General features: G+C 40.7%; 1 protein-coding gene across 4 annotated transcripts in view; it reads right to left on the minus strand.

Moving 5' to 3' along the window:
- Nucleotides 1–4640, minus strand: part of P4HA1 (prolyl 4-hydroxylase subunit alpha 1) — a 95010-nt gene extending 90370 nt beyond the window's left edge. For 2 of the 4 annotated variants that reach the window (XM_070470809.1, XM_070470811.1), the window contains exon 1: nt 4356–4640. The gene's annotated coding sequence lies outside the window, so the exon portion shown is untranslated. Of the gene's footprint in view, nt 1–2184; nt 2249–4355 lie in introns of all 4 variants that reach the window. The other 2 variants (XM_070470810.1, XM_070470808.1) reach the window with 2 other exon arrangements.
- Between the last annotated feature and the right edge of the window lie 8232 nt (nt 4641–12872).

Below are 12872 nucleotides of genomic sequence, written 5' to 3' on the forward strand. Positions count from 1 at the left end.
TACTATATGAGGGGTCTCAGTCGGACACAACTGAGTGACTGAACTGAAAGTCCTTTAGTTGTTATCAGATTGATTAAAAATCTTTAATCTGATTTTAAAAGCCCAATTCAATCCCCTAGAAAATTCTTAGTGGGAAGAAAAAATTACTGGTATAAGAATTTTTACTGTCATGTGTTTCCTTCCCAAAATAAAAAAAAGTACAGGTAGAAAGAAAACTAGTTCAAGTTTTGCTAAACAGGTAGATAAAATAAAATAAACCACTAAATTTCAGGCTTCTCTTCACAATATTTACAATGAAGAAACAACTCAAGTGCCCAACAAGAAAAAAAGACTGAGTATATTAACTTGATATAATATCACTATATAAATGAAAAATATGCAAACCAAAACAGGGACACTAAACATGGACACTTATATAACACACTAAGCAGGAAGTTTAAGAAGTCCAGGTGAGTACTCATTCACTGATGACAATGATGTAAGGACCATGAATCTCTATACTTTATTGCTTTTGTCAATGCACAACTGAATGTACTAATAGTCACACTGATCATTCAAACATCAGGAAAAGGAATGTTTTTAATTATATCAAGTTCAAAACTGTTGGGAGTAAATGTAATGAAATCTTTTGAGTTTCATTAGTTTTTACTGAAGCACAATTATTTGGCTAGAAAAAACTAATGAGAGAATAGCTTTAATTTATTCAAATAAATTTTATTGAGTAGAAACATAAATGAAGCTTTAACTAATGAAGCTTTCACAAAACCACATACGCACTTTATTTGACTTGCCTCATATATTCATTTACTATACACACACATACACTCTCACCTTATAATGTAACTGTAAGATTCAAGATCTTAGGACTTCCCTGGTGGTCCAGTGGCTAAGACTCCAAGCTCCCAATGCAGGAGGCCCACTGGGTTCCATCCGTGGTCAGGGAACTAGATCCCACATAACCACAACTAAGAGTTTGCATGGCACAATGAAGACCTGGTACAGTCAAATACATAAATATTTTTTAAAAGATTCAAAATCTCACTGTAAAAAGAGCAATAAAGTGTAACGCCAAGGGTCTATGCAATTTATTTTTCTTTACCTTCAAGCATTTTCCACTTTCAGAGCAGAACCAAAGATATGTTATAATATTTAAGGGGGTGAGGGAAAGCTGACATGATGTATAATTATCTAGGCAATTAAGCAGTTCAACAATTCTCCAACTTATTCACTTTGCTAAAACTCTTCTCTGCACAGTTGTTCAGTCATGTCAGACTTTTCCTGACCCTTCGGACTGTAGCCCACCAGGCTCCTCTGTCCAGGGAATTTTTCAGGCCAGAATACTGGAGCGGGCTGTCATTTCCTCCTCCAGGGTATCATTCCCAACCCAGGAAATGAACCCCTGTCTCCTGCACTGCAGTCGGATTCTTTACCGTTGAGCCATCCAGGAAGCCCTAAAAACTCTCTTAGCCAAAGTTTATTAGAGTAATCTATACAGTCAAGGCCAGTCAGACATAAAAGCCTAGATCTATTTTCAAAAATATTCAAGAAATCCTGTCTCAAGATACTGAGATGCCTTTATTCCGTATCTCTTTTTACTTTTTAGATCTTAACAGGGTTAGGGTTTTTAGAATTTACAGATGCACTTACGGAGGGAGAGAATTTCTTTAAATGGTAATTAAAATTCCACACTCATATGTGTACTTGCATTTTCAGACCCAGAGTCCACACCTTCTATCAGACTTCCAATGGACTTCACGACCACAAAATAGGTTGAGAACTACTACTATGAGAATCCCACAGGGACACTTTTCAAATCTAAGTGATGTAATTATATTTCTCCCAGTTGATAACTGCTAAGTAAAATAGGGCATTCCGTTCACAAAAGTGAAGGCTCACAAGCTTTAGGCTGCATCCATGAAATAAAAGCAGGAGCTCAAACCTATCTGCCCTATGAAAGACACTGCTTGTCAGTATACAACCCACTCTGAGGTAATAGAAAAGGTTAACATCTCCTTACCAAAAAGCCAAGATTCACCTGCAACAAGCTGCACTACTCTGGTATACACAGCTTTTTTTTTTTTTTTTTTTTTTAGTCTTTTACACTAATTTTTTCTGCAATAATTAAAAGTACATTTTCATTTTTTTCACTAATTACCAAAATGGCAAATATAATTATCTGCTTACCAAAATCCTTGATTTTCAGTACTTCAAAATAAAACTCATTGTCAAAGGAAATAGCATTCTTCACCTAAAGACACAAAGTAGTCCTTTTCTTAGTAACTATGTTAAATCTATAAGAATCATTTGCCATCAGCCATCTAAAATACTGACAGGACTTAAGGCATAATGTATTAAAACCAAAACTGACAGGACTTTCAAAGCTAAGTAACAGGACTTCCCTGGTAGTCCAGTAGTTGAGAATCTGACTACCAATGCAGGGGCCGCGGATTTGATCCCTGGTCTGGAAAGATCTCACATGTGGAGGAGTAACTTAAGCCCATGTGCCGCAACTACTGGGCCCCGGTGCCAAACTACTCAAACCCCTGCAGAGCCCTGGGCTCTACAAGAGAAGCCACCGCTATAAAAAGCCTGTGTACTGACAACTAGAGAGTAGTCCCTGCTCACCACAACTAAAGAGAGCCCATAAAAAAAAAAAAAAAAAAAGCCCATGGGCAGAGAGAGCCAGCACAGCCACAAATAAATAAATAAATAAAAACGTTTTAAGGTAAGTAATAAAACTTAGGCTTCCCACGGCAGGGGAAAAAGGTAAAACATGAAGTTCATCATTAAGATTAGGAATTACATTCACAGGCTAAAAGTCAAAGTTTAAAAAAAAAAAATCACTGAATGTCAACTTAAATTTTAAATCAAGGGAGAAACCCTTATTTAAGGTTGTTCACTTTCAGCTTCTTAAATATTTCTTGCTTATCATATCCATTTTATCCATAGGTATTTGATCAGAAAGATCCCTTTTAAGTGTTTCATAAATTAAATTCCAGGATTCCCGCTATGAAGACTTGAATATTTCATCAGATTATTTTTAGGAAAAGACTAGCCTCATTCATAAGCTACATATAAATCTAAAAGGGGAAATATGTTTCTTGCCAGAACCTATTAAAAAAAAAAAAAGAAAAGAAGAGGCAAAAGTTGATGAAAGAACACCGCTGCCACGTCTTTTCCCTTCCCCCGCTCAGTAGTGGCTATTCCTTTCCTTCAGAGTGCATTCCAAGGGAAAGTCCAAGAGCCACAGCTCTCAAGAGAAACCAGAAACAGTTAAGTTGAAACTGGCAAGCCTCTTTGGCCTTTTAGATCAATTTCCTAAAAGGAGATCCAGCTTCTGCTTCATCCCTTTCTTAAAGCAAACAGTGCAAAATTCCAAGTTCTGTCCATTCTATTCGGAACGCCTAAGTTGTTAGCGTCTACGACCTAACTGCATTTAATACATTCGATTATTTAGGAGAAATGGTCTTATGAAACCATTCCCCCCGCCCCCTTAAAAACATGCAGCTGCAGGCCATCCATGTAACTCAACTCAAACTTCTCACAGAGCCACAGAATTTGATTTACTGATGTGGACTTTTAAAAGCTGCAAACTCGGCTGAGAGAAGGGGCGGGGGGGGAGAAGCTCATGTGCCTTTAAAAAATTTTGGGGGCAGAAGAAGGAAGGAAGAAGACTAGCTTCCCAGTTCACTGGACGATCTGACAGCCGACTTCCTCAACCTAGCTGCCCGAAACTCGCCGCCCGGGGCTACCTCCAGCTGCTCAATCAGCCCGCCGCGCGCAACAGATGAGTTAAACCTGAACTTTCCCGGGTAGGTCCGCTTCCCAGACCCCACGACTCCGGCAGAATAAAAATGCTCGAGCACTTCAGCGCCAGGTCTAAGCTTTAAAACCCGCTCTCTATTGCCACATGATAACCATCTGCGGCTGTGGAGGCCGAAAACCCTTGCATACCCCTCAGCTTTGACGGGAGGGACTCACGCAGGCGAGGCGCTTGGAAAACTCAACAGGGTGATTCCTCCCCAGGAAGGAATATTCAAGAAAGTCCTGGTCCCCGGGGCGGAGACTGAGGCTGCCGCAGCCCCAACGACCGGGGGCGCCAACCTGCGAGGCGGTGGCAAGAGGAGCACGGAGGACTGCTAAAGGGCCTCTGGGGCTCCCAGGGGAAACGGGGCTCGGGGCGAGTCTCCAAAGGAGAAGGAACTGAGGCAACAGTAGTAAACTGGGGAGCACCCCCCCGCCCCCGAGCCATACCACGAGAGGGGGCAGGGACCAGACCAGCAGAGCCATTCGAGAAGGGCCACGGCTGCCCAAGGACCGCAGCCTCAGTCCCCAAGGTCGGGGGAACGTCTCACCTGGGAAGCGGCACGCGAGAGCTGCGCGTTCTTCAGTACCCGGTGGCCTGCACCCGGCCGGCTACCTACTCCTTTCCCTCAGCCCGCTGGCGGCGCGGCTCGGCAGCAGAGGGAGCCAGTTAGCCCTTTTATAACCTCCAGACTGCGACGGCTGCGCTGAGGAGGAGGCGACTGCAACCCTCGCTACGTGAGCTCGATCACACCAGCGGCCCGGCGTCTGCGCAGGCGCCCAGCCCGGGCCCTCTCCGCCCCTACCCGTGGCCCACGGCCCACGCCCCGGACTCCTCACCAGCCGGTGGAGTCTGAGGCCGAGAGGAGGGACCGGCGGGCGGGCCTGGGGCGTAACGCGCCTGCGCGGGGCTCTCACCACGCCACCGTCTCCATGGTTACCTGGGATTTGCGCTGCTTCTTTCAACAGGTTGTTCAGAGCCTGAATTTTGGGATCAGCCCCTCAATCAGGCCTGAGAGACGAAACCGCCAGCGAGAAAATGTCTTAAATGTGAGAAGAGGAACATGGAAGCGTAGAAAATAAAGCAGAAAAGAATAAGTATCGGGTGGAAAATAACACAGTATATTCTGTCTCGCTGTCTTGGCCCTGAGGCTCCCTCTGTCACCTACACTCATTTTATCTGTATCTTGTTCCATTGCACATCTTTATACTTAATCAGCAGATAACGGACTGCGCGCTCTGGAGATTTTCTGGGTTCAGTTTCTGGCTCAGTCCCATAAAACTATGGGCATTGATCTCTGTGTATCTCAGTTTCCTGCAAAATGAGAACGACAAATAGGTACCTCATAGTACCTACCTCATTGTTGTGAGGATTAAATGAGATGATGTATGTAAAGCACTCAGAACATGCTTAGCACACAGAAAGGACTTGGTAATTATTAGATGGTGTTGTAGCATATAAGGAACCCAGTCTTGTGTCTGGTCTTCGTTTAACATTTCCCTTAGCCATTATATTCCTAAAAGAAGTCTTAACTATCTGGAAGCAGATAATGAAGGAAATATTTTTTCCCTTATCAGTGAAAGAAAAAGACTTCTCTAAGACTTGTTAGTCATTAAAAAGTGTTTCTAAAGTTTTCCATGAACGATAAATGGCACAGCAATAATTAAAATTTAACTCTTATCTAGGAGGTGGGGTTGATTATACAGATACAGAAATAGTCATAGAGAGGGTACTTAAGGAACATTAGGCAACCCAAAGGAAATACAGTGAAAAATATAGTGAACCATTAATCAGCGGTTCTCAGAGTGTGGTCAGGGAATTCACAGGAAAAAAATCACTTCATACTAAGTTTATTTGCCTTTTTCACACTAATGAGAGTACAATGGGGTTTTCCAGAGACTACATGTCCTGGGATATTGCAACAGAGTGCACACAGAAGAATGAGAATCTTCTAATAGGACAGATAAAAAGATCTGCAGAAATGTAAAATAATGCCACTCTTCTCACTAAATTCTTTTTGCTCTGGAAAACAGTTATTTTTTGTTTAAAAGTATTTTAACATGTACGTGCTAAGTTGCTTGAGTCATGTCTGACTCAACCTGTATGGACTGTAGCCTGCCAGGCTTCTCTGTCCATGGGATTCTCCAGGCAAGAATACTGGAGTGGGATGCCATGCCCTTCTCCAGGGGATCTTACTGACCCAGGGATTGAACCCCTATCTCCTGCATTAACAGGAGGGTTCTTTACCAATAGCACCACCTGGAAACCCTGTTATAATGTAGTGAAAGTGAAAGTCCAACTCTTTCCGACCCCCTGGACTATACAGTCCATGGAATTCTCCAGACCAGAATACTGGAGTGGGTAGCCTTTCCCTTTTCCGGGGGATCTTCCCAACCCAAGGATCCAACCCAGGTCTCCCATTAACATGTAACCACTTTATTATTGTTGTTTTTAAATGAATTAATAAACAAATATTTTGCATGTTTGTTTTAACTGCTGATACAGTCAATTTTGATAGATATCCACATAAAAGCATTTTGGAGTTCTCAAAACTTTTTAGGAGTATGAAGTGGTTATGACATCAAAGAGTTTGAGAACCACTAGTCTAAACAAAAACCAGGGAGCCCTTTGACTAAAGGGCAAGGCAAAGATCTTTTCCTTAAATCTTGGTCTCAAGTAAAGCTATAATCAGTGGTATCCACTGGCCCTATATAGAGCAGAAAACCCTGAAAACTGCAATTTACCCTGTAAATAAAATGGCTCCAGACCTTGAGGCAGATTTAGTGAAGCTAAGAAAGTCTCAGCTTTGGGGGGACTTCATTTGCAGTAGCCCTTTCCAAGACCCTGGAAGGGACTTAGCAATATGCTCACACAGTCTTATGCTTTCGTAAAATTTGTGAAAGTAAAAATTTTAACTGCAATCTTTAGACTGCTAATTCTTTTCTCACTGCTTTCCTTCTGTCACACTTCCCTTTGTCTAGTGTTGGAGTGGCTAGAAGGCATTTTTATAATTTAACTGAAGGGAACTTCATTTAGAATACATTTGGTTTGAGTTTAGTGGGATTTATTTCTGTAATTCACAGTCACTCCCATGTATAGTTAAGCTATTTTCAGCTGTCCCAGTGTAGGAGTGGCATCCAAGAATACTACCACCCATTGTTCTGACCTGCCCAGCACTGTAAAACAAAGGTACAGGGTCAGACACCATACAGCTACTGAACGTGTCCTATGTTTCAGCATCAAAAATATATGGATAGTGAAAAAAAAAATATATATATATATATGGATAGTGAAGGAGAAACTAGGTCGAAGCTTTGGCAATCTAAAGCTAAACTGTGAGAAATTCTTCCAATTATTGGATGTATAAATTTTTAATTAAAGATTTAGTGCTTATCAATGCTTAACTATGAAAGTAAGTAAGTGGGGTTTTTTTTGGCAGAATTTAATGAGGCTATCCATAACAAACTGGTTAGAATGTCATCAGTTTAAAGAAAACTGATATGCCCTGAACTCTTTTAAGTCATACAAATAACCTTACTGGGTTTTTCCCAAATGTGACAACAATCCTAAAAATTTACATGACATTATCAGAACTATGAAGCTGAAACTTCTTACCTATTCCTATCAATATCATTTGGTTGACCAAAAAGGACACTTCATATCAAATCTACATATGACCACCCACATCATCATCCTTGCTAAGAGGCAGATACTTTGGGGGGGTAGAAAAGACATGAATCCCCTCTGAATGGTCAAACACTAGAGTGGAGGTAAACCTCCATTGGCTTCCCCAGTAGCTCAGCGGTAAAGAATCTGGCTGCAGTGCAGAGACAAGGGAGATGCAGGTTCGATCCCTGGCTGGGGAAGATCCCCTGGAGGGGGGGCATGGCAACCCATGCCAGTACTCTTGCCTGGAGAATCCCATGGATTGAGGAGCTTGGTGGGCTACCTAGGTCAAAAGAGTCAGACACAACTGAGCACACACTTACGTAAGCCTCCAATAAATCTCTTCTTTTACTTCTGAAAAATTCATCAATCAAATATTTCTTTTTAAAAAATATTTAAAGTCCTATATTCTTAGGAAAAGCCTATTGTGTAACCATTGTAACAGCTAAAGAACAGAAGTGATTTTAAACTCAGTTAATAGATAAATGGCCACTCAACCTTGTGAATAAGCTTCTGAAAAATCAGCCAGTCATTGACAGCCTCCCACTTTTAGAGTTAACCAGACAGCAACAGCTTTACTCTCATGAACACATCTGTGAAGTTCAGCCAATTGTCAACAGTCTCTCCAGCAGAGTAATCATGCTTCCATGGCTGACGTCAACCCACTTTAACCTCTGAAAGTCAGCCAATCCCTGAACTCCATCTTTCACAAAACCTAGATAAGATCAGCAGAGGGAATGTGTCAAACAAGCATAGTGCTTTTCTAACATAGAAAGTAATAAGTCAAGTTTTTATTTCACATTTTGAATGATGACACTGAGCACTTGTGTGCCCAACAAAAAAGGCAGCCATAACAGAAGACACAGACCCTGTTATTGAAGGCATTCATATATATGAAACAATTAGAAATTATTTGATAGAGTGAATAAATGTTGAATGTATTGTGAGGATAAGATACTATGTATTTGGAGACACTGCTTTGAAAAGCATGTGCTCTCCTCACTTGCTGCAAGTCTTTCCTTCTCTGGAAAATAAATAAATAAAATAACCTTGAGAGTTAGGAGACTGAATAAAGTAAATTTGATAAAATAGATAATGGTGGGTAGGTTCTTTAGCAGGGGTTAAGATGATGGAAGCAATATTTTAGAAATATTATACTATGTGAATTACAAGAAAGTGGCATCTAGATCAGTAATCCAAGATTCACTGAGTAAATATTTGTGGAAAGCCTACCATTGTGTCCAAGACATTGTCTACTGCACTGTGGAAGATCAAACTTTAATTAAGACAGTCTCTGCTTTTAAAGAGTTTATAAACTTATTGGATAGAGTTAAAACCTGCACTTGTGGCAGTGAGAATTCATTCATCCAATAAAGATTTCCCTATATGAGCCAAATAATGCTAAGTGCTGGGAATATGTTTCCTGCTATCATAGAAGTTGGGGTCCTTTTAAGGAAATGAACAGTACACTTAAATAAATAAGTGAATAAACAAAAGTGACAGGGAAAATGACCAGATGCTATGAAAAAGAATAATGGAAAACAGTAATAGGAAGGACATAATTTAGATTCATAGCACAGGGAAAGTGTCTCTGAAGAAGTGACATAAACTAAGATCTAAGTTAGCCAGCCGAAGTATGTAAGAACAATCTTTTCATTCTTATTCACGTAAGAGAGAGGACAGGTTGTGTGAGAATCGTGTTGCAGGAAAAAGCTTGGCGCATTTGAGAAGCGAAAAGAAATTCAGTGTGATTGTAGCTCAATAAGCAAGGGAGAAACTGGTATGATCGGTATGCAAAGGCTCAGTCAGTGGAGGCTTGCTTAGTACTGAAACAAGTACAATGGGAAAGCATTGAAGTATTCAAACACTGCAGTAACATTATTTACCATGAACAAAGTAAAAACACAATGTAAAAACATATGAGTTTTCTATGTCACTGGGGGTGGGATGAGCCTTGGAACAAGGAGTGATAGGGACTTCCTCCTTAATCTTGAGTAAGAACATGCAAGTCAAGAGATGAGTTATTCTAGACTACAGCTGAAACTAGAAACCATTCCAGTCACTAACATCCTGTCACTGTGGCACTGAGGAGAGTGGCTGCAGTAGGGTAGCCAGACCACCTCCATCATGTGGCCTCCATAGGGACACTCACTGTAGCAGGCAGAATAATGGCCCCACAAAGATGTCCACATCTTAATCCTTAGAACCCATGAATACGTTACTTTACACAGCAAAAGAACTTTGCAGGTGTAAGTAAATTAAGGATCCTTATATGGGGAGACTAACCCAGATTATCCAGTTGGGCCCAATCTGATTAAATGAATTCTTTAAGGCTGAGAACGTTTCCTTGCTCTGATCAGAGAAGGATGTGAGGATGGAAGCAAAGTGAGATATTTGATATGTTGCTGATTTAAAGATAGAGAGGGGGCACCATGCATCAAGGAATGTAGGAAAGTAGCAAAGAATTGGAAAGTAGCAAAGAATTACCTCTAGAAAGTAGAAAAGAATTGGATTATTCTCTAAAGCCTCCAAAAAGGAACACAGCCCTGACAGTACTTTTTTTTTATTTCAGCCCAATGAGAGCACTGTCAGAGTTATAACCTATAGAACCATTGGGTAATAAATTTGTATTGTTTAAGCCATCAGATTTGTGGTAATTTGTCATAGCAGCAATAAGAAACTGATACACCTACATATATGATCACAACTGAAACAATGTCTGAAGATTATGACATTTCTCAAGGGTCAGAGTAAATTTCCCAATGTTCTCTCCTAGAGGTGAATGCAGTTATTACACAAGATATTACACCCTTTACACTAGATAAACATTCTTAAAATCATGGAAATAGTCTGAGGAAGAGGACTCCAGAGAATAAGAAAGATCTTCTCTCAAAAAGCACAATAGGAGTATTAAGACTTCTGATTTTAATATTAAGAGGCATATGACCTACTCGTATTTTGCCCTCAAAAAGAAAGACATGTGAATTACATAAAAACTGTGCCATGGTCTTTAGTTTCAAAAACTGGCCAAATAGTGGGTATCAACAAACAAAATAAGGAAGTTGGGAAAGTGAGCTGAATTTGTAGAGAAAATGAAGAATTTGATTCTGAATCTTAATGGATTTGAAATGATAGGGACCATCATAGACTTACTCTGCTAATTAATAACCAGTTTGTCAATATTAGGCAGATTTCCACAACACAACAGGAACTGATATAAGGGCTAAAATTCTGACTTTTTATCCAGCTGCAGTTCTAATTTAAAATCTGTGGTTTCTTTAAATTTAATTCTGCTCAACTTGAGTCAAGCAGATTTTAACTGTTCATCTCTCTCTGCTGTTGGCTGAGAAGGCAAGGTTACCTGCCCATGGTGTTCATTCATGTTGTTCACCAACTGGTTCTAGGGCTTTTCTCTTCCCAGACAGAGAGAGTGCTCTTCACATTCTCTGAAGTTAGTTGTGGCCAGCTAATTCGCTTTGGTCAATGAAGGCAACATATTTGAAAGTCAGGATGTGTTTCACCACGTTCCCTTCCCTCTGTCGCAGTTAGCACAGAAGCTGTATCGAGATGAAATCTTCGTCAGTCTGGGTCTCTGAGTTCCTACAGAACAGAGCCCCAAAGTTCCACTGAATGTATAACTTGTGTGAAAAATAAACACTATAGAATGTTAAGTTAGAGTTGTTTATAATCATAGCATTACTAGCCTCTCTTAACCTACTTACTGCTTAAACAAGGCAAGCCAAACTTTTCCTTTACAAAACCTATTACTAGAATTGGACTTATTAATTATATTTTTACCTGCAATGGACACTGTGGGTTGCCTACCTAGTATTCATTCTTCCCTTCACCAACTTTATTAAGACTTTCCAAATTATCCAGCCTTTCAGTTTAGGTGTGACTTGTACTTCTGCTTAGGATGTAAAAAACTGCAAGGAATTCTGCTTCCATCTTTACAGTGGGAAAAAAAAAATCAGATAATCTACAAAATCATAAACGTTCTTCAGCATATCAGAGAGCACAGGTTGCAAGACAATCAAGTAACCTGAGTTCCAAGGAGTGACAGGACACAAAGTTTAGGTCTTTGCAGAGTTAAGAAAAAACTCAGCAAAAATTTTAACAAGTTGTTGAAGTCCCAGTGTTATCAGCTTGGAGCCTCAAGCACAAGGGGAGACTGTGCTACTAGTTCTTCCCACAAGCTTAGTGGTCCTCAAATGAAAGGCTGGGAGTAGGGCAGAAGAGCACAGAACTGCACTGAACGGTGCACACCTCTTCCCCAGGATCTTCTATCTTATGAAGCAAGAGCCTTAAGCCCCTGGATAAGTGGCAGGCAACCCTTTGCTCCCCAGGGCACAGGTAAAGATTCCTTGTGGATGGAGAAACCATAGAACAGCCCTCTATTCTTAGGGGAGAGGCAGGAAACTCTCTTGGACCCTGGATCCTTCACTGATAACAAGCTGAGGTCTACTATTGCTGAGGGAGGAGTAGGAAACTCTTGTCCAAGACCAACCATGAAAGGCTGAGGTGGCTGCCTTTCAAGAGACTGAAAAAGTCCCACCTCCCGAGGCCCAGGCACACAGGGCCTGCCTAAGACTGAGACTGGACCAAGGGACAGAGAGTCTCCACACAGACTCAGAGAGTCTAGAGTGAGAGACAGTGTGCTGAGGGGAGAGAGAGAGCTCCTCTGTGGCATAAGAACGCAGGGACAACTGAAAGTCAAGGGGGAAGCAGGAATACAGGAAAACTCTGGCACCCCAGCCCCCACATTCTGTAAGTACAGGGACACAGCTTCTTCCTCCTGAAGGAATTTGAAGATTGTGCTAAATAACAAAAGTAACTATAGCAATAACAAAGCCTCAGCTCAGCTCAACTCCTAATCAGATTGACAACCTGAAAGAAGAAGAGATGTTCATCGCAAGGTGTGGGCACAATTTATCAAAAAATAATACTGTGCTACACACAATGTCCAGCATTCATTAGAAAACCATTAGATAACAAAACAGTTAAAAAATCCACTGTCAGGAGATAAGGCACTCAATAGGCATGGATTCAGAGATAAGCCAGATGTTCAAACTATCAGATAAGGACTTCAAACTAACTAGCTAAAAAAAAAAAATTAACAACATGCATGAACAAATGGGGAATTTCAGTAGAGAATGAAAATTACAACAAATAGATGAATTGAGGCCAGTTAAAAAAGAATTTCTCAATATTAAGCAGACAGGCTAACTTGAATTTTGCTTACTCATTCATTCATTTCTTCAATAACTAGTATTATTTTAACCCTCCTCCCAATTTTTAAATAAATAAAAACAGAAATAGTTAAATGAAATGCTGGGGCGGGGGGGGGGGTGGAAATCCCATGATATTTAGAGACAATTCTCTTGATGAAATCATTGGTTAT

The sequence above is a fragment of the Odocoileus virginianus genome, chromosome 7 (assembly GCF_023699985.2).
Source record: "Odocoileus virginianus isolate 20LAN1187 ecotype Illinois chromosome 7, Ovbor_1.2, whole genome shotgun sequence".
Taxonomy (NCBI): Eukaryota; Metazoa; Chordata; class Mammalia; order Artiodactyla; family Cervidae; genus Odocoileus; species Odocoileus virginianus.